We start from the raw sequence: 24,844 nt of genomic DNA, 5'->3' as shown, positions 1-24,844 counted from the left end.
CATAGTTGCTAACAGTTTCTAAATGGTATCATTCTGCTTGTAACAATTTTTTGTATGAGACCTGAGTTTCTCCTGGCGTATACAACTTTCAAATAACTTCCGGGAATTCAGCCAGGTAACACTTTCAGCGACCGCCGATATTTCGGCGGGAGAACACCCCGCCATTTTCAAGGCAAACTGCAACGGACAGGCGGCGTACATGCAAATTTAATACCTCGGTTCTCGGATCCAAGCAGGAAAGATAACACACACACACTGAACACTAGTGCCACCAAAGATGGCCAAAGTCAGAGCTATCGATAGTGAGACTATGAATTCGCAGGTGAGGTAGCATTGAGTCTGTCCCTCTGTTTCTTGATAAGGGAGAGAGCCGGATTCCAAACAGAGTTTAAACAGAAACCTCCATCCCTGTTAACAAGGTTGCTCGCTAATTTAATCTCAACTGCCTCCCGAATCACACTGTCCCAATAGCTGGACGTGCATGCCAATATCTCGGTGTTATTATATAACATGGGGTGACCAGTATCCAAGCAATGTTCGGCAATAGCAGATCTATTTGGCTGCTGTAATCGTGTGTGCCGTTTATGCTCAGTACATCTGTCCTCCACGGTCCTGATAGTTTGACCAATATATGCCATGCCGCAGCTACAAGGGACACGATATACACCCGCCTTACGCAGTCCAAGATCATCCTTAACGGAACTCAAAAGTGCTCTAATTTTAGATGGAGGTCGGAAAACACATTTCACATCGTATTTCCGTAAAATACGACCGATCTTATTGGACGTGTTTCCTACGTAAGGCAAGAAGGCAGTAGACTTAGGTGTTGACTCAGAATTATCATCAATCACCTGATGTACAGTTGGTCGATAGCGCAACGCACGTTCAATCTGTCTATCACTGTAACCATTTTGACGAAATGTAACTTCAAGATGGGACAGCTCAGCTGGCAAAGTCTCAGCGTCAGAAACGATATGTGCCCTGTGTACCAAGGTACGAAGTACCCCTTCACGCTGAGCCGAATGGTGACAACTATTAGCTTGTAAGTACAAGTACATATCGCAGAATCGATGCTGACCCCACGAAAAGTGTTGAGAGAAAGACCAACAGCCTCCTGAAGAAAAGTGGTTTGTCGCAGGACACAATCAAGAGGCTTAACACCTATAGTGCGGTTCCCCCTAGGTTATATGGCCTTCCAAAGGTTCATAAGGAAGGGGTTCCTTTCCGTCCTATAGTGAGTAACATCGGCGCCCCGACATATTGTGTATCCAAGCATCTTGCTTCTCTGTTGAGTCCACAAGTAGGACGGTGTGAACATCATATCAGGAACTCAGCTGATTTTTTACGTCGTTTGGAGGGACTGAGGCTGAATGACTCTGATATTTTAGTGAGTTTCGATGTGGTCTCTCTCTTCACTCGTGTTCCTCTGTCTGATTCGTTGCGGTTAATTGAAGCCAGGTTTGGTGCTGATTTAACTAATCTCTTTAGGCATGTGTTGACATCCACTTACTTTTTATTTAATGACCAGTATTACGAGCAGACAGATGGAGTTGCTATGGGTAGTCCGTTGTCTCCTGTGATCGCAAATTTGTTTATGGAAGACTTCGAGGAACGTGCATTGGAGTCGGCGCCTTTAAAACCCGCCTGTTTCTATAGATACGTTGACGATACCTTCGTTGTTTGGCCTCACGGTAGGGAGAATTTGAATGTCTTTCTAGAACATCTGAACTCGATCCACCCGAACATTCGTTTTACGATGGAGGTGGAAAAGGATGGTTGCCTTCCCTTTCTCGACGTGTTGGTTAGGAGGAAGGATGATGGATCATTGGGACATGCAGTCTACAGGAAAAGTACTCACACCGACTTGTACTTACAAGCTAATAGTTGTCACCATTCGGCTCAGCGTGAAGGGGTACTTCGTACCTTGGTACACAGGGCACATATCGTTTCTGACGCTGAGACTTTGCCAGCTGAGCTGTCCCATCTTGAAGTTACATTTCGTCAAAATGGTTACAGTGATAGACAGATTGAACGTGCGTTGCGCTATCGACCAACTGTACATCAGGTGATTGATGATAATTCTGAGTCAACACCTAAGTCTACTGCCTTCTTGCCTTACGTAGGAAACACGTCCAATAAGATCGGTCGTATTTTACGGAAATACGATGTGAAATGTGTTTTCCGACCTCCATCTAAAATTAGAGCACTTTTGAGTTCCGTTAAGGATGATCTTGGACTGCGTAAGGCGGGTGTATATCGTGTCCCTTGTAGCTGCGGCATGGCATATATTGGTCAAACTATCAGGACCGTGGAGGACAGATGTACTGAGCATAAACGGCACACACGATTACAGCAGCCAAATAGATCTGCTATTGCCGAACATTGCTTGGATACTGGTCACCCCATGTTATATAATAACACCGAGATATTGGCATGCACGTCCAGCTATTGGGACAGTGTGATTCGGGAGGCAGTTGAGATTAAATTAGCGAGCAACCTTGTTAACAGGGATGGAGGTTTCTGTTTAAACTCTGTTTGGAATCCGGCTCTCTCCCTTATCAAGAAACAGAGGGACAGACTCAATGCTACCTCACCTGCGAATTCATAGTCTCACTATCGATAGCTCTGACTTTGGCCATCTTTGGTGGCACTAGTGTTCAGTGTGTGTGTGTTATCTTTCCTGCTTGGATCCGAGAACCGAGGTATTAAATTTGCATGTACGCCGCCTGTCCGTTGCAGTTTGCCTTGAAAATGGCGGGGTGTTCTCCCGCCGAAATATCGGCGGTCGCTGAAAGTGTTACCTGGCTGAATTCCCGGAAGTTATTTGAAAATTTTTTGTATGTTTTCTGTTATATAGTACAGATTTAGACTTAGACCATTTTAGGGTATCTAAATACACTATGTGATCAAAAGTATCCGGACACCCCCAAAAACAGACGTTTTTCATATCAGGTGCACTGTGCTGCCTCCTATTGTCAAGTATTCCATATCATCGACTTCAGTAGTCATTATACATCGTAAGAGAGCAGAATGGGGCGCTCAGCGGAACTCACGGACTTCGATCGTGGTCAGATGAGTGGGTCTCACTTGTGTCATACGTCTGTATGCGAGAGTTTCACACTCCTAAACATCCCTAGGTACACTCTTTCGGATGTGATAGTGAAGTAGAAACGTGAAGGGACATGTACAGCCTGGCCTCGTCTGTTGACTGACAGAGACCGCCGATAGTTGAAGCGGATCGTAATGTGTAACAGGCAGACATCTGTCTAGACTATCCAGACTATCACACAGGAATTCCAGACTGCATCAGGATCCACTGTAAGTAGTATGGCAGTTAGGTGAGAGGTGAGAAAACTTGCATTTTATGGTCGAGCAGCTCTTCATAAGCCACACATCACGCCGGTAAATGCCAAACGACGCCTCGCTTGGTGTAAGGAGCGTAAATATTGAAAGATTGAACAGTGGAACAACGTTGTGTGGAGTGTTGAATCACGGTACACAATGTGGCGATCCGATGGCAGGGTGTGGGTATGGCGAATGCCCGGCGAGCGTCATCTGCCAGCGTGTGTAGCGCCTACAGTAAAATTCGGAGGGGGTGGTGTTAGGGGGTGGTCGTGTTTTGCTCGGAGGGGGCTTGCACCCCTTGCGTGACACTATCACAGCACATGCCTACATTGATGTTTTAAGCACCTTCTTGCTTCCCACTGTTGAAGAGCAATTCGGGGGTGACGATTGCATCTTTCAACACGATCGAGCACCTGTTCATAATGCGCGGCCTGTGGGGAAGTGGTTACACGATAATAACATCCCGGTAATGGAGTGGCCTGCACAGAGTCCTGATCTGAATCCTATAGAACAGTATTGGTATGTTTTGGAACGCTTATAAGTTTGTAGTTTTAACCTCGTAACGTGCCGCCGTCCTAATGACTTAGTTGTACATTTTTAATCACACATATCACATCATATCTGCCTTTATAAGAACGAGGCGTTCTTTATATACAGCATGTACAGCTGACCAACAAGAGAATCATCGCTTCAATTGATTATGAAACTGTCAGTTAATGTACACACATCAAACACGTTTTGCATCACCTCGGTTCCGAAAGTTCCGGAATCTGCACAGAAAATTGGAATCGAGATCAACATAAACACCATTTCCGCTATTTCTATTGCTCATGGAATCCACTCGTTGCATGTTGTACCACCATACAGAGGTGGCGGTCCAGATTGATGTACACGCCGTTACCTCTAATACCCAGTAGCACGTCCTCTTGCAATGATGCATGCCAGTATTCGGCGTGGCATACTATCCACAAGTTCATCAAGGCACTGTTGGTCCACATTGTCCCGCTCCTCAACGGCGATTCGGCGTAGATCCCTCAGAGTGGTTGTTGGGTCACGCCGTCCATAAACAGCCGTTTTCAATCTATCCCAGCGATGTTCGATAGGGTTCATCTCTGGAGAACATGCTGGCCACTCTAGTCGAGTGATGTCGTTATCCTGAAGGAAGTCATTCACAAGATGCGCACGATGGGGGGCGCGAATATTCGTCCATGAAGACGAATGCCTCGCCAGTATGCTGCCAATATGGTTGCACTATCGGGCGATAGATTGGAATTCTTGTATCGTACAGCCGTTACGGCACCTTCCTGGCACAAAGTAAAAATGCGGACGCGATCAAACCGCGGTATTGAGCGTCTAGGCATGGTGTACCTCCTTCCTAGTGGAATCACTGAAACTAATCACCTGTCGGACCTCCTCCGTCTAATAGGCGCTGCTCGTGCATAGTTATTTACATTTTTGGGGGGGTTTAGTGACACCTGTGAATAGCCAAAGGGACTGTATCTGTGATATAACAACCACAGTCAACATCTATCTTCAGGAGTTCTGGGAACTGGGGTGATGCAAAACTTTTTCTGATGTGTGTATTTAGGCAGTTAATAGTGATATAACTACGATATTGTACGATAGTACACAAAACAAGCTACACTGATGTAAAAAATTGCAACACCAAAAAATAATTAATATAAAATAGTCAAACATCGGGAATACATTTGTCTGGGTAATGTATTTAAGCGATTAACACTGCAAGATCACAAGTTAATGCAAGCACGAGAAAAACTATTCCACGTGTGAAATATTGGTACATTAACAACCGATATTTCAGCCAGAATGTTGAATGCAAGCATGCAAACGTGCATGCTTTGTGTTGTATAGGTGCCGGATATCAGGTTGTGGCATGGAGTTGCATGTCTGTTGCACTTGGTCGGTCAATACTGGAACAGTTACTGTTGATTGTCGGTTAGACCGTCAGCGAGAGCGCACCGCGAGTTCCTGCTACTAGTAAGGCGAGTACACTGTTCGCCTGTTACATATTTTTACGAGCTTGAAACAGGAGCGACTTATTTTTAGTTATCTGTGAAGTTAATAGTTACTTTTTGTAATTTCTTGCGTGTTCGAGTGCTTACTAGGCACAAACTTGTATTTCAATAACAGTGTAGTGTATAGTACCGCTTTTGCCATCGACCCACGTATTGTACAGGCTTTTGTTTGTTTGGTTAGAACAACTCATTGTCGTTTAGACATTCAGTGAGAGAGCACTTCGATTTCCCGCTGCGTGTACACCGTTTGTTTGTCATATATTTTTACGAGCTTCAAGCAGGAGCGACTGCAGTAATGGATAGGAACTGTGATTGCTGTGTACAGATGCTAGTTGAGTTGGCAACCCTTCGCTCACAGCTCCAGGCTGTGTTGGCTTCCATCACACAGCTTGAGGCTGCTGCAAGGGGCGTCACTGTGTGGGATCGAACGCTGGGATGCGAGGGACGTCGAGCACGTCCCATGTGTCCTCCGATCGGTCCACTGCTGTGGCCGCCCCGGGTACTGCTTGCACTGAGGTTGACCCCTCACCTGTGGTCGAATGGGAGATTATTCCAAAGTCTGGCAGGCAGCGAAAAAATTTCCGAGCGGCTCATTCTAGGGCCTCCACAGTTCGTTCGACGAACAGGTTTCGGGCGCTATCTGTGGCTGACGATGTCTCTGAGCCGGATGCAGTCGTCCACCTTGTTTCAGAGGAAGCTTCTCAGCCCTCAAGGTCTGAGCATTCACAGAGGGTGGGTTTGCCGGTAGTTGGGAGCTCCAACGTTAGGCACATAATGGGGCCCCTTAGGAACAAGGCTGCCAAGAAGGGGAAGGAAGCCAGTGTGCATTGGGGGGGGGGGAGGCATTCCGGATGTGGGAAGGTTGCTTCCGGGTGCCATGAAGAGTACGGGCTGCAGCCAACTGCAGGTGGTGGCTCATGTCGGTGCCAATGACGTGTATCGCTTTGGATCGGAGCAGATTCTGTCTGGTTTCGGGCGGCTAGCGGAAATGGTAAAGACTGCCAGTCTAGCTTCTGAGATTAAGGTGGAGTTCACCATCTGCAGCATCGTCGATAGAACCGATTGTGGCCCTTTGCGCCATCGAGTGGTGGGTTTCCGGGTTCCGCTTAATAGATCAGGAGTCCACTACACGCATTAGGCGGCTACGCGGGCAGCGGGAGCTGTGTGGGCGGTTTTTTAAGTTAGAGGGTCTCAGGGGACCACAGAAGGGACGTCCATCTAAAAGTGGGCAGGTGAAACACAGTAAGGAAGTTGTAGAAACGATTGGTTTTCTAGTTGTAAATTGTCGCAGCTGTGTTGGGAAAGAACCAGAGCTCCAGGCCCTAATAGAAAGCACTGTAGCTCAAATAGTTGTAAGTTCAGAGAGCTGGCTAAAGCCGGAAATAAGTTCAGCTGAAATTTTTTCAAACGATCCAACAGTGTTCAGAAAGGATAGATTAGTGGTGGAGTATTTATTGCTGTCAGAGGTAGTTTGCCTTGTAGCGTAATTGAAGTAGATAGTTCGTGTGAAATAGTATGGGTAGAGGTTATACCTGACAATCGGACTAAACTATTAATGGGATCGTTTTACGCCCCCCCCCCCCCCCCACCCGACTCAAAAGGTATAGTTGCTGAACCATTGAAAGAAAACTTGACTCTCATTTCAAATACGTACCCCGCTCTTACAATTATATGCGGTGGTGACTTCAATCTACCCTCGATGTGCTGGAAAAATTATACGTTTGAAGCCGGTGGCAGGCATAAAACGTCATCCGAAATTGTACTGAATGCTTTATCAGAAAATTATTTTGAACAATTTGTTCATGAGCCCAATCGAAGTGTAAATGGTTGCGAAAGCATACTTGACCTTTTAGCAACAATTAATCCTGGACAAATAGTGAGTATTGTGACGAATACAGGGAATAGCGACCACAAGGCAGTTGCTGCGAGGCTGAATACCGTAACACCTACAACCATCAAAAAGAAACGCAAAGTATATCTACTTAAAAAAGCTGATAAAATGTTCTTAACGCCTTTTTAAGAGACAGTCTTCACTCCTTCCTATCTGATCGTGTAAGTGTAGAAAAGTTGTGGAATGTTTTCGAAGAGGCAGTATCGACAGAAATTGAGAGATATATACCACATAAATTAAATGTGATGGTACTGATCCCCCATGGTACACAAAACGGGTCAGATCGTTGTTGCAGAAGCAATGAAAAAGGCATGCCAAATTTAAAAGACGCAAAATCCCCAAGATAAGCAAAGTTTTACAGAAGTTCGAAACACAGCGCGTACTGCAGTGCGAGATGCTTTTAATAATTCCCACAACGAAATTCTGTCTCGAAATCTGGTATAAAACCCAAAGAGATTCTGGTTATACATAAAGCACACCAGTGCCAAGACGCAATCAATACCTTCACTGCGCGATGACAACGGTGAAGTCACTGATGACAGTGCCGCTAAAGCACAGTTATTAAACGCGGTTTTCCGAAACTCTGCACCAAAGAAGACGAAGTAAATATTCCTGAATTCCAATCAAGAACAACTGCCAAGATGAGAAACATAAAAGTAGATGTTCTCGGTGTAACGAAGCAGCATAAATCACTTAATAAAGAGAAGGACTCCGGTCCAGATTGTATACCATTCAGGTTCCTCTCAGGGTATGCTGATAAAATAGCTCCATCTTTAGCAAATATATACAACCTCTCGCTCACAGAAAGATCCGTATCTAAAGACTGGAAAATTTCTCAAGTCACACTCGCTCACAGAAAGATCCGTATCTAAAGACTGGAAAATTTCTCAAGTCACACTAATACCCAAAAAGGGATGTAGGAGTAATCCACTGGATTACAGGCCTATATCACTAACGTCGATTTGCAGTAGGGTTTTGAACATATACTGTATTCGAATATTATGAAGTAACTTGAAGAAAACGATTTATTGATACATAGCCAGCACGGATTCAGGAAATATCGTTCTTGTAAAACACAATTAGCTCTTTATACTCGTGAAGTAATAAGTTCTATCGACAGAGGATGTCAAACTGATTTCATATTTTTAGATTTCCAGAAGGCTTTCGATACCGTTCCTCACAAGCGTCTTCTAACCAAACTGCGTGCCTACGGAGTATCACCTCAGTTGTGCGACTGGATTCGTAATTTCCTGTCAGAAAGGTCACAGTTCGTAGTAATAGACGGAAAGTCACCGAGTAAAACAGAAGTAATGTCCGACGTTCACCAAAGAAGTGTTATAGGCCCCCTATTGTCCTGACCTATATTAACGACATAGGAGACAATCTGAGTAGCCGTCTTAGATTGTTTGCAGATGATGCTGTCAATTACCGTCTCTTTAAAGTCATCAGATGATCAAAAAGTCTTGCAAAATGATTAAAATAAGATATCTGTATGGTGCGAAAAGTGGCAGTTGACCCTGAATAAAGAAAAGTGTGAAGTTATTCACATGAGTACTAAAAGAAATCAGCTAAATTTCAAATGCGCGATATGTCACACAAATCTGAAGGCTGTAAATTAAGCGAAATACTTGGGGATTACAATTACAAATAACACAAATTGGAACGATCACGTAGATAATATTGTGGGTAGAGCAAACCAAAGACGCGATTCATTGGCACAACACTTAGAAGGTGGAACAGTTGTATTAAAGAGACTGCTTACACCACGCTAGTCCGCCCCATTCTGGAGTATGGCTGTGCGGTGTGGGATCCGCATCACGTGGGACTGACGGATGACATCCAAAAAGTACAAAGAAGGGCAGCTCGTTTTGTACTATCGCGAAATAGAGGAGATAGTGTCACAGACACGATACGTGAATTGGAGTGGCAATCATTAAAACAAAGGCGTTTTTCGTTGCGACGGTATCTTATGAAATTTCAATCATCAGTTTTCTCCTCCGATTGCGAAAACATTCCGTTGGCACCCACCTCCATAGGGAGAAATGATCATCACGATAAAATAAGAGAAATCAGGGCTCACACAGAAAAATTTAAGTACTCGTTTTTCCCGCGTGCCGTTCGAGAATAGTAGAGAGACAGCTGGAAGGTGGTTCATTGAACACTCTGCCAGGCACTTTATTGTGAATAGCAGAGTAATCACGTAGATGTAGATGTGGATGTTTGTTGACGACGCTGGACTTCGATGATGTCCCACACGTGCTCTATTGGAGACAGATCTGGTGGTCGAGCAAACCAAGGCAAGATGTCGAGCTTGCTGGTTTACACCAGAGCTATGTTGCGTAGGTTGTCCTGGTGGAAAACACCCCCAGCACTGTTGTCGATGAATGGTAACGTAACAGGTCCAGTCAACAGACTGACGTATAATTTTGCAGTCAAAGCGCGTGGGATAAGCATGGGAGTAGTCCAGCTATCATACGAAATCGCACCACAGACAATATGTTCAGGTATAGGGCCAGTGTGTCTAGTACACAGCTAGGTTGGTTGTAGGCTCTCAACTGGCCTTCTTCTACCCAACACACAGCCATCATTGGTACCGAGGCAGAACTAGCTTTCATTAGAAAACACAACGACCTCTGCCGTGCCCTCCAATGAGCTCTGCTTGACGCCACTTAAGTCGCAAATGGCGGTGGTTTGGAGTTAGCGGAACGCACCGTACAGGGCGTCTGGCTTGGAGCTGTCCTTGAAGCAACCGGTTTGTAAAAGTTCCTTGTGTCAGTCTTCCCTCTCGGTAATGCCACATAGTCGTCTGGAGTCCGGTCTTCTTGCAACCGTACATTCTGGTGACCTCCGCTGCCAGCAATCAGGTACAGTGGGTACATTCCTGCCCAGTGTTTCTGCAGTATCGCATAAGGAACTTCCAGATTCTCGTAGCCGTATTACGAGACCCCATTAAAAGTCAATGAGTTGATAGTAATGAAGTCTTTGTCACCTTTGATTGACATCAACTCACCACGTCCAATATTAAAGATAATTAACGCTGACGACCATTACAGCGTCTATTTAAAGTAAACCTGATTCACATCCTCACAGTGCCTTTACTAGTGCCACTCTAAAGCGAATAGCGTGTAATTTGGTAATACATCATCTTTTATACGTAGAAACACGTCTACCAACTTTCATTTACGTCGCACAACTCCTTCATGGTGTAGCGGTTTTTTTTATCAGTGTATAAACTCACAGTTATCAGAGATGGAATCATTTAAAAATTCTCTGGCGGTGATTCGTGTATAAGTTGAAAATGTCAGGTTACGCCGTACGTTAAATTGCAAGGTCTTTTACGTTTCATGTACCATCAGTTTTCATCAATTACAGAAATACAGCTGTTAGAAAGTAGCACAAATAACCACAGAAGGTGTTGTTCAAACAAAATGATTAAGTTCAAAATTTGATATTCATAAATTCCAACTCCGACTTCAATGCACGCTCTAATTCTCTTGACAACAAACGTGTATCTCTTCTGAGGTCGGATTGCCGTTCTTTTGTGATGGCAGTCTATTCATAATCGTAACGATCAATCCATCCATTAGGTTAACATTCTTCTTCGCAGACATCCCCTCTCAACCACCCGACAGGCAAAAATCTAGAGATATAAGGTCCAGGAATCTTGATGGCCAAGAACGTGACTAACTCTACCGATCAATCTTCCGAGGGATTGTTAGATCTAGACAATGTGTTAGCCCAACAGCTAGAATGGACAGGGGCCCGGTAATGTTGGAAGAAGACACATATCCATGTAGCCAAAGGAATCTCTTCCAATAACGCTGGAAACTCGTTTTCAAGAAAGTGTAGATAACGGGATCCTGTAAGACTGTGATTAAACGGTACAGTAGAATTGGTTAACAAGTAGCAAGCACAATTAAAGTTGAAAACTGGAACAATTCAAGCTCACGCACAACTTAAGAATTTGAACTGAAAACAAAAATAACAGTCTCTCGACATCAAAGGCAATCTTCCAACTGACTCTCACGCACTGACTCACCATCGCCATGCCCAAGCCACTGACAACAGAAACTTGTAATTTGGAGATGGTGTAGATCCTATATTGTAGACGGCCTTAAACAAGAACAACTCCACCGCTAAGGGTGTGAAATAGCAGATGAAAAGCTGTCGAAAATATGTTACTATTAAGGAAATTTCGATGCTAGATCTACGAGAACTGGTATTTGGTTTCTCCGTCAGAAATAAAGAAATACGCATTTCAACGTTTCTGTAAATTTAGCTCCTGTGAGGGCGAAATAGTGGGTGAAAGTTGTTTTGAAAACAAATCATTATAAAAGAACTGCTAAAGTATTTTTAAAGCTACATCTATGAAAACTGGTATTTGATTTCTCGGTTAGAATCTAAAAAATACGTGTTTTTAGAAATTCAGCCCCTAAGAGGGTGAAATAGGGAATGAAATGTTTTATGAAAGCATGTTTAAGCTAAATGGTTGAAAATTTGAATTTGATTCCTCGGTTAGAAAAAAATACATATTTCATTGTTTTTGGATATCCAACCCGTAAGGGATGAAATAGGATGAAACTCAATCACTGATTCATAATTGCCTGGCTCTAAGCGCTAAGGATAGAAACCTGGAAGTTGAAGATTGTGTGGAGCTTATACTGTAGGCTTTTTTAAAGAGGGATTGTCGAAATTTCTCTCCTAATGGGGTGAAACAGGGGATCAAAGGCCTTTTGGAAGCACGTCGCTATTACGGCAACTTCGCAGCTACAACCACGCAAATTGTTGTATGGTTTCCCAGTCAGAAAGAAAAGAAAAAATTCATTAAGGGGCTAAAATATTGGCTGAAAAGCTTTTTTGAAAATAAATAGGAATTCAAGAACTACTTAGCCTTTCTAAAATTTCGTATATGAAAACTGGTATTTGACTTCTCAGTTATAAATAAAATAATACGTGGTTCATTGTTTTTGGAAATTCAACCTCTAAGGGGGTGAAATAGAGAGTGAAAATTTTTAGAAAATTGTTTCATTATATTAAAAAAATTGAAGCTAAATTTACTGAAATTCTTATTTCATTTCTCGGTTAGATGTAAAGAAATATATGTTAGGTAATGAAAGTTTCTGTGTAAATATCACCGCCAGAACACAAAGTGCATGATTAATAAAAACGTTGGTCTCCAACTACCAGAAATGCTTTTTGGTCAGAAAAGAGCATGCTTCTATGGCCTTAATTAGCATGAAACGTTTAAGAGATGTTTGCAATTTTGATCGTAGCAAATGACGTAGCTGAAGGCTATGCTAACTATCGTCTCGGCAATTGAGAGCGTAATTTGTCAGTGAACCATCGCTAGCAAAGTCGGCTGTACAACTGGGGCGAGTCCTAAGAAGTCTCTCTAGACCTGCCGTGTGGCGGCGCTCGGTCTGCAATCACTGACAATGGCGACACGCGGGTCCGACGTATACTACCGGACCGCGGCCGATTTAAAGGCTACCACCTAGCAAGTGTGGTGTCTGGCGGTGACACTACAGTAAGAATGCTGACGTAAAATCAAAGGTTCCGAAGTCGAGCACACAGTTTTAATTTGGTAGGACGTTTCAGTACAGCGCACTCTCCGCTGCAAAACGAAAGATTCATTTTGGGAACGTGCCACATCCTCATATTGCAGCAATAGAACACGCACCACAAACAAAACCGAAACGTGTACTTTGTCGGTGGGCACACGGCAGGGATGGAGGTAGCAGTGGTAGCGATAATGATTATGAAGCGCACATCGGCATTGTAATTACATGTGTAAACCTGGATAACAGCCGCACGGCGAATGTTCGGTCACGAAGTGTAAACGTTTCGAGACAACAAATTCCCTCTGACGAATTAGGGCGAGAAGGCTTTATACGGTATGAACACAGTTTATAACTTTAATGGATGCACATTTGTGTCAGACTATGAATATATTAACACACTAACAATGACAGTTGCGGAATATAATTACTAATAGAAAACATTCGTGCTGGAGATAACGAGGTCGAAATACTGGCTTATAGATAAATATGTCTGTGGGTACACACTAGCCTGGCTCTAAACGAGTCCTAAAGGAATGAAAGACAACGAAAAACAACTGACGGCACGTTGCAAACGTAACCGTGATCACAGACGAAAGGACGAGTCCAAATTGTGGCTGGCACTCTAAATCAGTGTAATATATGCACAATTAAAAATCTCTTGAATCCGGACACGAGAGAGAGAGAGAGAGAGAGAGAGAGGGATTAGCCTCTCCTTGAACCCAAAGCAAACACATAGCCAATGTGCTACTCAATGTCATTGCATTATTTGCGCTTTCAGCAATAACAAGAAGATTATCACTTCGTCTTGAAGATCCTATGTGACACTGTAATACACGATAGGATTATTTAACACTGCCTGATAAAAGAAGTGAAGCAGACAGAAGGCATGATCTGATAGCAGCGTACAATGGTGTTAAAAATTAAAGCAACAAGCCGAAGTTTTACAAGGGTGCGTTTATTTTGCCACAAAACAGCATAAAGAGGGGATAGTAAAGTAGAAACAATATAAAAATTACAGAACGTAAACAACTACCACATACATAACGGTAGACAAAAATGTTCTTCGTTTTTTCCAACTTAACAGATTTGCACACGAACATTCCGACAACTGGTTAATCCGCTCAGTATGGTGTGTAACCACCTCTGGCAGCAATACAGGCCTGACAAACGACGGTGCGTGTTGTGAATGATGTCATCAATCTCATGTTGAGGCAATAACGCCATTCTTCCTGCAGCGCTGCTCGCAAGTCTTGAAGAGAGGTTGGTGGATGCTAACATGATGCAACCCTGGTCCCTAGGGCATCCCAGACGTGCTCTATGGGATTAAAACGAGAGAGCGAGATGATCACGCCATGCATGTAATGTGGGATCGAGCATTATCGTCCAGAAATACGAAGTCTGGGCCCACATCACCTCGCCGTCCGAAGTGGCCGTGCGGTTAAAGGCGCTGCAGTCTGGAACCGCAAGACCGCTACGGTCGCAGGTTCGAATCCTGCCTCGGGCATGGATGTTTGTGATGTCCTTAGGTTAGTTAGGTTTAACTAGTTCTAAGTTCTAGGGGACTAATGACCTCAGCAGTTGAGTCCCATAGTGCTCAGAGCCATTTTTGAACCACATCACCTCACAACAACCACACATGGGGTCCCAAGACCTCGACGCGATACCTGACGGCAGTTCAACCTTGCCAATTTAGCCATACAATTTCATGAAGAGGTGTCTGAGTGGTCAACGTAATTCCTCTCCACACGATTACGGATCACTCTGGATATTAGTCTCTTTCCGCAATGACTGGGTCCCGATATCGTGTTCCACGTTCCCTCCCGATGCGTACGCATCGAGAATCATCTCCAGACCAAATCGGGACATTTGTGGTTCAAATGGCTCTGAGCACTATGGGACTTAACATCTGTAGTCATCAGTCCCCTAGAACTTAGAACTACTTAAACCTAACTAACCTAAGGACATCACACACATCCATGCCCGAGGCAGGATTCGAACCTGTGACCGTAGCGGTCACGCGGTTCCAGACTGAAGCGCCGAGAACCGCACGGCCACACCGGCCTGCGGACATTTGTGAAAATAGCATTGGTCCACTGTTTGATCGTCCAGGTGGTATGTTGAGGGCTCCACTCTAGACGTTCCCTTCTGTGAAGACGCATCATAGGTACACACACAGCGGATCTCCGACAACAAAAGCCACTCTGTCGAAGCCATCTGTACACAGTTTGCCTCGCTGCAACAAGTCCAGTGCATACCGCGAGGTCAGATGCCAGTTATCATGCAGTTCTTAGGCGGTACCTCCGTGCCCTTTCAGCCAGATAACGGTTCTCTTCCTGATGTAACACGTGGTCGGCCCCGCCATATTCTTTGGGATAGTTTTGACCTCTGTAAACTGTCGCCTCATCCGAAAAACAACAGAACGATTCACATTAAGCAATCGGGCCACATCAGTTTGAGGCTGTCCTGCTTCCATTCTTCCTATGGCCTTCCTCTGCAAACAGCTTGGAAGGCGTCTTCTCTGTGCCATACTGCACTGTCTGTGATTGTGTACACAGCGATCGGGGATGTGGGACTACCCGGCAGACACTATCCCGTTTAATAGGAGACGTCATCGTTGGCGTGGTGGTCCGTTGACCAGAATGTCATCTTCCTTGCAGTACACAATTGTACGGACATATGTTGATAGTTTGTATTATTATATCGTGTATTAGAGACGGGAGGGGGAAATAACGTTTTGTTGCTTTAATTTTGGACACCAGTGTAGATTCTTACACGGACATACCATAGGCGGGTGTGTAAATAATTGGAGTTGCAAGTCTCTGCGACAAGAGGAACGGCCACCAGACTGCATTACTGTTACTCTTGTTTAGTGTTGTTGGCTAGCCTGGTAGGGTATATGAAGGGCGCTAACAGCGCTGTTGGTGCCAGATGTTAAGAAAACAGAACCGCAGCGTACTCATGTCAGACAGCGTTATCAGCACTTACAGAGTTTAATGGGGCTCATTGTTGGTCTCCAATTGGACGAGCAGTTAAAGCAAGCCGTGTTCACATTTGTGAGTCATTTAAATGTTCCATTGGCCAAATGTTGGACTTCTTGAGAATGTGATGACAGGCATTCGACCACGTCTGTCCACCATAACAGAGAATCGCCGTATTGTGCACTAGACGCATCGTAATTCCTTCACATGCGTCATCCGAGAACAACTAATGGACTCCCTGTAACATGCTGTGTTACCCATTCTGTGTTATCCCGCAATATTGGTTAGACACCAGAAACGGTCGGGATAGAGAATAATTGCCGTCCATTGCATAGGCTGCCGTTAAAACCACAGCAGAAACTGCTGCGTTTGGAATGGCACCATGACCGGGAAACATGGACTGCTGATAAACAACGTCGCATTGTGTTAAAAAATGAATCGCATTTCTACGCTAAAGCGGATTACCGCCGTCGATGAGTATGGCGGCGACCTCGGAAGTGGTCCCATTCTTCCAATATTTTCGAGAGGCACAGCGACGTTACCCCCTAGCGTCATGATAGAGAGAAGCATAATGTGTGTGACTCCTGGTCACGGCTGGTAGTGACTGTGGGAACTCTGACGGCACAACTGTACCTCACGGACTCCTCATGTGTTACCTCTCATGCGCCAGTATTATGGAGCCATGTTTCAGCACGACAGTGCTCGTCTTTCTTTAGGAACAGCCTCTTGGAGTACTCGCATGGCTAACAGGATTCCAAGATCTACATCTACATTTATACTCCGCAAGCCACTCAACGGTGTGTGGCGGAGGGCACTTTACATGCCACTGTCATTATCTCCCTTTCCTGTTCCAGTCGCGTATGGTTCGCGGGAGTAACGACTGCAGGAAAGCCTCTGTGAGCGCTCGAATCTCTCTAATTTTACATTCGTGATCTCCTCGGGAAGTATAAGTAGGGGGAAGCAATATATTCGATACCTCATCCAGAAACGCACCCTCTCGAAACCTGGATAGCAAGCTACACCGCGAAGCAGAGCGCCTCTCTTGCAGAGTCTGCCACTTGAGTTTGCTAAACATCTCCGTAACGCTATCACGCTTACCGAATAACCCTGTGACGAAACGAGCCGCTCTTCTTTGGATCTTCTTTATCTCCTCTGTCAACCCGACCTGGTACGGATCCCATACTGATGAGCAATACTGAAGTATAGATCTGGCTCCAATAGAACATAAGTGTGACCAGCTAGGACTTCAACTCCATTCAGTTGTCAATATTCAGGATATCATGGATTACTTACGACAATTGTGGGCCAGCTTGCCTCAGGAAAGGATAAAAAAGATTGATGACATCCTTCCCAAGGGAATCGGAGTGGTTGTATTTTGTCCTTCAGTATATGCACGGCGCACCGGATATCCAGGTCCAAAAATAGAAAAGATCAAACTTAAATGTGGTTAAGTTAAAAAAATCATTAAACAGTGTTATACTTCGGGAATTTTGATAGCTACTAAGTGCTCAGTCTTCCAAATTGCTGTCATCTTGATGTGCTGTTTGAGGCTTTCCCGGCGCTGCATCTGCTTGATAGGTTCCCGGGAATTACGCCGGGTAAACAATATGCTGTCATCTTGCTAAGCTAATGTTATATCACACTAAAAGTTCTTCATTAAACAAAATGGACTATTATCTGTTCTTGTGGGACGGAAAGAGTAAAGATATTGAATAATTTGGGTCATTTAATTTAGGCTTGAAAAGAAATAGTAACAATCGGTAGTTCAGTATTAATATTTCTCATTTGCGCCGACATGATTGAGAACGTTATTTTTCTTGCTCTCTTTACACGACAGTTTTAAACTAAACAACAACATCATCGTTGAGATTGTGTCATTACCGAATTCAATGCGGTTCTTTATCCACTGGGCGTTCGCGGAAGACAAAACCCTTTCGGCGTTGGCATTATGGCCTGGAAATGCAAAGTATTCTCCTAAAAAAAGTTATTTCTTCTGCTGTGATTTGAAACAAACTGTCCGCTTTTCATGTGGCAAAAACTTTTTAAAGCCAAAGTTGTCTTTCTTTTGGTGCATGAATTTCGTGAAATTTGGCCACTGATCAAAACATTTACTGTTTTCCAAGTTTACTTTTTGCTAGACCAAATATCTATAGTTTCTGCAGCTTTTTCCTGGACAGTAACATCAACTAATGTCATCCGCTGAAAGTGCTTTAATTGGGTGGCACAATCACATGTCCAGGACTTTAAACAGTGTTTGGCAATTATAGACACATTAATTGCGTCTCTTCTAAATTCAACCAACCGGGTTTTGATGTGTTTCTGATAATCGTCGCGCCCAGCTTAATCCTTAAAAAGTCCAAAAAAGCCGAACAGGCGGAATTTGTATGTATGTGGCCGGATACGACCGTGAAAGTCTGACCGAGATTCTAAATTTCCTATCCCAACCCTCTCTCGTTGTATTTGTGTCTTAGAAACGACAGTGTGTGCATATGTCAAAATGTCGGCGGTTGTCGAAGACTTCACCCTGCTGTATTCTCGTAAGTTGTTTAAATATTTTATGTGTCGGAAGAAACTCAAGTTTGACATAAACGAGGATGTTTGTTTCAACATTGTCGGTGACCAGGTGTGGCCTTTCTTTTACAGCTGCATGATGAGTACGCTGTGGACTACAGCGGTGTTCACATGGCTGTTCTCAAACGTTCCTGGTTTCACGAACACTAAGAATATCTATCGAACCTCAACTAGCCTGTTGAATAACTTTACCATAATCCCATTGGAAATGTTTGGGACTGTTTGGAACTATAGGTGAAACGTAGTAGTCAGCATCCTCGCAGTCTGGTAGCTCTAGCCATCCTAATCATCAGGGAGTAACTTCACCTGGATATGGCATACCTGAAGCAACATGCGGAATCTGTTTCTTGCCAAATTGACGCCATTGTTAGGTATACATGCAGTCTTACACGGTATTAATGTTTTCTCTCGTGGCAATGACACATGTTTTGTCTGGTGTGCATGTTTACTACGCATTTCCCGACAGCATGTAGTATCCAAGTAGTGGGGTCGCTGGAAAGTAATACATTTTTACTAGAATTGAAAGCGACTTCCTTGGAAGACAATCTATAGCTTTAACGATCCAAGGACTAAACGAGGCTCTGAATAAAACAAAAAACAAATAAAAAAAACGCAAAACAACAGGACCAGATAGCATAAATGCAGAGTTACGAGGTATTATCTTTAAAGCTTAGACTTTTTCATTTATACAATATGTGTTGGCAAAGACGCCAAATGCCAAAACCATGGATAGTTGCAGATGTCATATCAGTCTTTAAGAAAGGTAAACGAAATGAATGCAATAATTATCGTGGGATAACATTACCGGACACAGCGCATAAGATTTAAAAATGTCCAAATTATAGTCGAAAATCTGAAAGCCGAAGAACATAATTGTTTCAGAAAAGGAAGATTCTGTATTGACAATGCTATCACACTTAAGCATATCATAGAAAAACAAAGAGATTCAATAGGGAAACACGCATTGCATTATACCGGGTGGTCCATTGATCGTCACTGGGCCAAATATCTCAAGAAATAAGCGTCAAACGAAAAAACAACAAAGAACAAAACTTGTCTAGTTTGAAGGAGGAAACAAGATGGCGCTATGGTTGGCCCGCTAGATGGCGCTGCCATAGGTCAAACGAATATCAATTGCGTTTTTTTTTTAAATAGGAACCCCCATTTTTATTACATGTTCACGTAGTACGTAAAGAAATATGAATGTTTTAGCTGAACCACTTTTTTCGCTTTGTGACAGACGGCGCTGTAATAGTTACAAACATATGGCTCACAATTTTAGACGAACAGTGGTAACAGGTAGATTTTTAAAATTAAAATACAGAACGTAGGTACGTTTGAACGTTTTATTTCGGATGTTCCAATGTGATACATGTACCTTTGTTAACTTATCATTTCTGAGAACGCATGCTATTACAGAGTGACTACCTGTAAATACCACATTAATGCAATAAATGCTCAAAATGATGTCCGTCAACCTCAATCCATTTGGCATTACGTGTAACGAAATTCCTCTCAACAGCGAGTAGCTCGCCTTCCGTAATGTTCGCACATGATTTGACAATGCGATGACACATGTTGTCAGGCGTTGTCGGTGGATCACGATAGCAAATATCCTTCAACTTTCCCCACAGAAAAAAATCCGGGGACGTCAGATCCGGTGAACGTGCGGGCAATGTTATGGTGCTTCGACGACCAATTCACATGTCATGAAATATGCTATTCAATACCGCTTCAACCACACGCGTGCTATGTGCCGGACATCCATCATGTTGGAAGTACATCGCCATTCTGTCATGCAGTGAAACATCTTGTAGTAACAACGGTAGAACATTACGTAGGAAATCAGCATACATTGCACCATTTAGATTGTCATCGATAAAATGGGGGCCAATTATCCTTCCTCCCATAATGCCGCACCATACATTAACCCGCCAGGGTCGCTGATGTTCCACTTGTCGCAGCCACCGTGGATTTTCCGTTGCCAATAGTGCATATTATGCCGGTTTATGTTACCTCTGTAGGTTAGTGACGCTTCGTCGCTAAACAGAACGCGTGCAGAAAATCTGTCATCGTCCCGTAATTTCTCTTGTGCCCAGTGGCAGAGCTGTACACGACGTTCAAAGTCGTCGCCATGCAATTCCTGGTGCATAGAAATATGGTACGGGTGTATTCGATGTTGATGTAGTATTCTCAACACCGACGTTTTTGAGATTCCCGATTCTCGCTCAATTTGTCTGCTACTGATGTGCGGATTAGTCGTGACACCAGCTAAAACACCTACTTGGGCACCGTCATTTGTTGCAGGTCGTGGCTGTGACTGTTACAGCGCCACCTATCACAAAGCGAAAAAAGTGGTCCAACCAAAACATTCATATTTCTTTACGTACTACACGAATATGTAATAAGAAATTGGGGTTCTTGATTTTAAAAAAATGTAGTTGATAGCCGTTTGACCTATGGCAGCGCCATCTAGCCGGCTAACCATAGCGCCATCTGGTTTCCCTCTTCAAGCTAGACGAGTTTCGTACTTTGTAGTTTTTTCGTTTGATGCTTATTTCGTGAGATCTTTGGCCCGGTACGTATCAATGGACCAACCTGTAGAGGAAGCCTTCGGCCATGCAATACGACAATTTTACAGGACATATTACACAATAATGGATATCCTCAGCAAATAAAATGGTCACAGAAATTCTATATAGAGATATAAAAATAATAATAAAGACTAACAACGTCATACCAAAAGGTATACTGATAAACCAAGGGGTTCGACGAGGTTGTAGCTTATCAACCATACTTCTAATATACAGGGTGTTACAAAAAGGTACGGCCAAACTTTCAGAAAACATTCCTCACACACAAGGAAAGAAAATATGTTATGTGGACATGTGTCCGGAAACGCTTACTTTCCATGCTAGAGCTCATTTTATTACTTCTCTTCAAACCACATTAATCATGGAATGGAAACACACAGCAACAGAACGTACCAGCGTGACTTCAAACACGTTGTTACAGGAAATGTTCAAAATGTCCTCCGTTGGCGAGGACACATGCATCGACCCTCCGTCGCAAGGAATCCCTGATGCGCTGATGCAGCCCTGGAGAATGGCGTATTGTATCACAGCCGTCCACAATACAAGCACGAAAAATCTCTACATTTGGTACCGGGGTTGCATAGACAAGAGCTTTCAAATGCCCCCATAAATGAAAGTCAAGAGGGTTGAGGTCAGGAGAGCGTGGAGGCCATGGAATTGGTCCGCCTCTACCAATCCATCGGTCACCGAATCTGTTGTTGAGAAGCGTACGAACACTTCGACTGAAATGTGCAGGAGCTCCATTGTGCATGAACCACATGTTGTGTCGTACTTGTAAAGGCACATGGTCTAGCAGCACAGGTAGAGTATCCTGTATGAAATCATGACAACGTGCTCCACTGAGCGCAGGCGGAAGAACGTAACTAAAATGAGCTCTAACATGGATATTAAGCGTTTCCGGACACATGTCCACATAACATGTTTTCTTTATTTGTGTGTGAGGAATGTTTCCTGAACGTTTGGCCGTACCTTTTTGTAACACCCCGTATATTGTAACCTCCCCAACATGTTTCTGAGTGAAACGTAATCTAACTTACCTTCTACTCTATAAAATATACGTATTACGAAAAATTGTGTTTCCCCAAATTGTCATCCAATCTAATTTCATATGCTAACTTTGTACTAAATGGAACTTTATTTGAACTGAACTGTAACTGATTTGAATGCAACTTGTCTTATATTAAATGCGCAACTGAAGTAAATCAATTATCTGGCCCTAATCAAAATTTCCACTTACTTCCACATAATATTGTTGCACATTTCTTGTAAGCACAACAGCAAGTAACACGCAGGCAGCAGCTAGGCTACATTTATATTCCTAAATACATATTCAAACTGTTACATGAGATAATGCGTAATGATAAATAGTGGGGTGGGGAAAGCAACAATTCCTATAAAATGATATTCCAAGAAAACCATTTTAGAATGAAATATGTATTCAGGAAGACAGAGTAAATCTTCGCATGACCTCCACACGTAACATCGGTCTGAACAATACTATCCTTAACAAAGTGAACAATGATATAGAAAGGATACAATGTTAGCAGAACATTTCTCTAAAAATCAAACAGCCTAATCAATTAATATGTTAATGCATGACTCAGAGAAGTGGGGTTGTCTTTCTCCCAGCTCCGAGCAAGTTAAACAGCTGACAATAATCATTCTTAGGTACAAACTGCTGCTGTCTTCCGACAAATTTCCTTTCTTGAAAAATAATAACATCACTCAAAATACACATTCTCCTAGCCTATCAATGAACTCATCTTACTGATCTTCGGTGTCCTTTACAACCAATCTTTCTTCATCTAACAGACGCCATAACAAGTCAACGCAGCGCTGCTGAATACGTCCATCACCCACCACACTTCAAATAAGAATGCATCAGACTGCGAAGAGGCAAAGACTGTGTCACGAAAAGATCAAAGATTATTCAACAGTAACGTAACTTCCTCTCTCTCTGGCGTGAACATCGATAACATACGAAAACCAAAATTATTCGACCACCTTGCAACATTGACGATGTGATTGAAACATGGAAACATGAGATTATCACATGACGTATTTTTTAATACTAAACTTTTTGCAGGCGACCCTGCAATTGTACAGGATAGTGAGACATAGCTACAAAGATCCAACCATAGACAAAGTTTCTAAAGAATGTAATAAGAAAATATTCATTCCAGAAACAAAAATGATGTCTTTCAAAGGGACAAAAACGCTGACGAACAAGGTCATAATGAGAAACAAAACCATTTAACAAGTTAGTCACTTCAGTTATCTGGGAATTATTACTAGGTACCAGAAAGAATCCCACATTGACAACAAGCAAGAGAAATGTTAAATGATATGAGGAACGATCAACAGAACATCGAGAAATAAAGTGAGAAAAGACACAAAAATCAAGTTAATGGGAACCCCCGCATTGGTATTTGGAAGAGAAACTTCGTCAGTTACTAACAAACAAGAAAGTAGAATCCAGCGGCACAACTGAAGTTTCTAAAATGAATTAAGGGCTGTAGAGGATTAATGGACTAAGAAATGAAGGCAAAAGACCAGGGCTTGAAATATATGCTATAAATGAGAAGATCAAGTACAATCGAGAAAACTGGCTACAACGTCTACAAAGAACGTCAGATTTAAGGCTAATAAAACAAGTCTTAAATTTCAGATCTTTAGGTACAATATCCAAAAGAAGACCAAGAAACTGATGACTGGGTACTTACAAAACGGAACGGGCCTTTGGTCTAGACCATGATGAAAGAAGAAGAAGAAGACTGAAGACTTACAAGCAAGCAATATTTATTCGGATTTTAGCATTCGTCAACAAAAATTTGAAACATCCCCAGCCTCAAGGATCGCACTCCTTTGGACCACGGTTAAAAAATGCCTCTGAGCTCTATGGGACTTAACATCTGAGGTCATCAGTCCCCTAGAACTACTTAAACCTAAGTACATCACACATATCCATGCCCGTGGTAGGATTTGAACCTGCGACCGTAGCGGTCGCGCGGTTCGAGATTGAAGCACGTAGAGCCGCTCGGCCACATAGCCCGGCTGGACCACTGTTGTTTCGGACGATTTATACGTAAAACGGCCACTGATGTCGCTGTCAATGCTGTCGTTGGTTTGCTTGAAATGTTTCATGATTTTATGTAGTCTACATAGACGAAGACTAATTACGAAACTGTATGTCTGCTACTGAAAAATACAGTAAATTGCTAACAGAAAATACAGTAACCAGCGATAAAATTCCAGAGATTCATTAGCGATATGCAGACCGTATGGTGCAATAGTCGAAAGCCAATAAAAAAAGGAGAACCCTCCGCCACCCGCCACTGGCGCAGCTCTCACCTGTCGCAGTTCGCACGTAGCCGTGTGTCGCCAACGCGACAGTCAGCTGTTTCCGCCACCCGGCGTCGCAATGGCTCGACCTGGAGCGCAGCCTGGCGTGACGAATTACTCGCACCCGTCCTGCTGCGTCAGGTGTGATGGATCGGCAGCTCTCCTTGTTATTCACCCGTTCCCCAACGCACTCGACACAAAAAAGCTCTCATCACTGCTCATAGCATTCACTGTATTTAGTTGGCACGTTCTGTGCAGAAACACTCGGTCTGCTCCCTCATCCTTCGAGTACATTATTGTGTTATTTGTTTAATCTCTTACATCATAGCATGTTTCTCGACATATAATACGTATTTCATCAAACTTAGTTAATGAACATTGAAAATTTTAATGTTATGAATATGAAATAATAGAATTAAAAATAGTATAAAACAAGGCATGACTCATATAATGGAATTCTGAATAATAAATAATAACGCAAGGAGTAGTATAGCTAACGCAAATATTAATGAAAACGTACTGGCAG

At 43.2% G+C, this 24,844-nt stretch overlaps 1 protein-coding gene across 1 annotated transcript in view; it reads left to right on the top strand.

The window, feature by feature from the left end:
• LOC124595948 (lachesin-like) overlaps positions 1-24,844 on the top strand; it is a 1,154,458-nt gene that overhangs the window by 1,115,719 nt on the left and 13,895 nt on the right. The gene's annotated exons all lie outside the window — the stretch shown is intronic.

Source organism: Schistocerca americana, chromosome 1 (genome assembly GCF_021461395.2).
Source record: "Schistocerca americana isolate TAMUIC-IGC-003095 chromosome 1, iqSchAmer2.1, whole genome shotgun sequence".
Taxonomy (NCBI): Eukaryota; Metazoa; Arthropoda; class Insecta; order Orthoptera; family Acrididae; genus Schistocerca; species Schistocerca americana.
The sequence above is the reverse complement of the archived record's forward strand: the minus strand, read 5'-3'. Positions and strand labels throughout refer to the sequence as shown.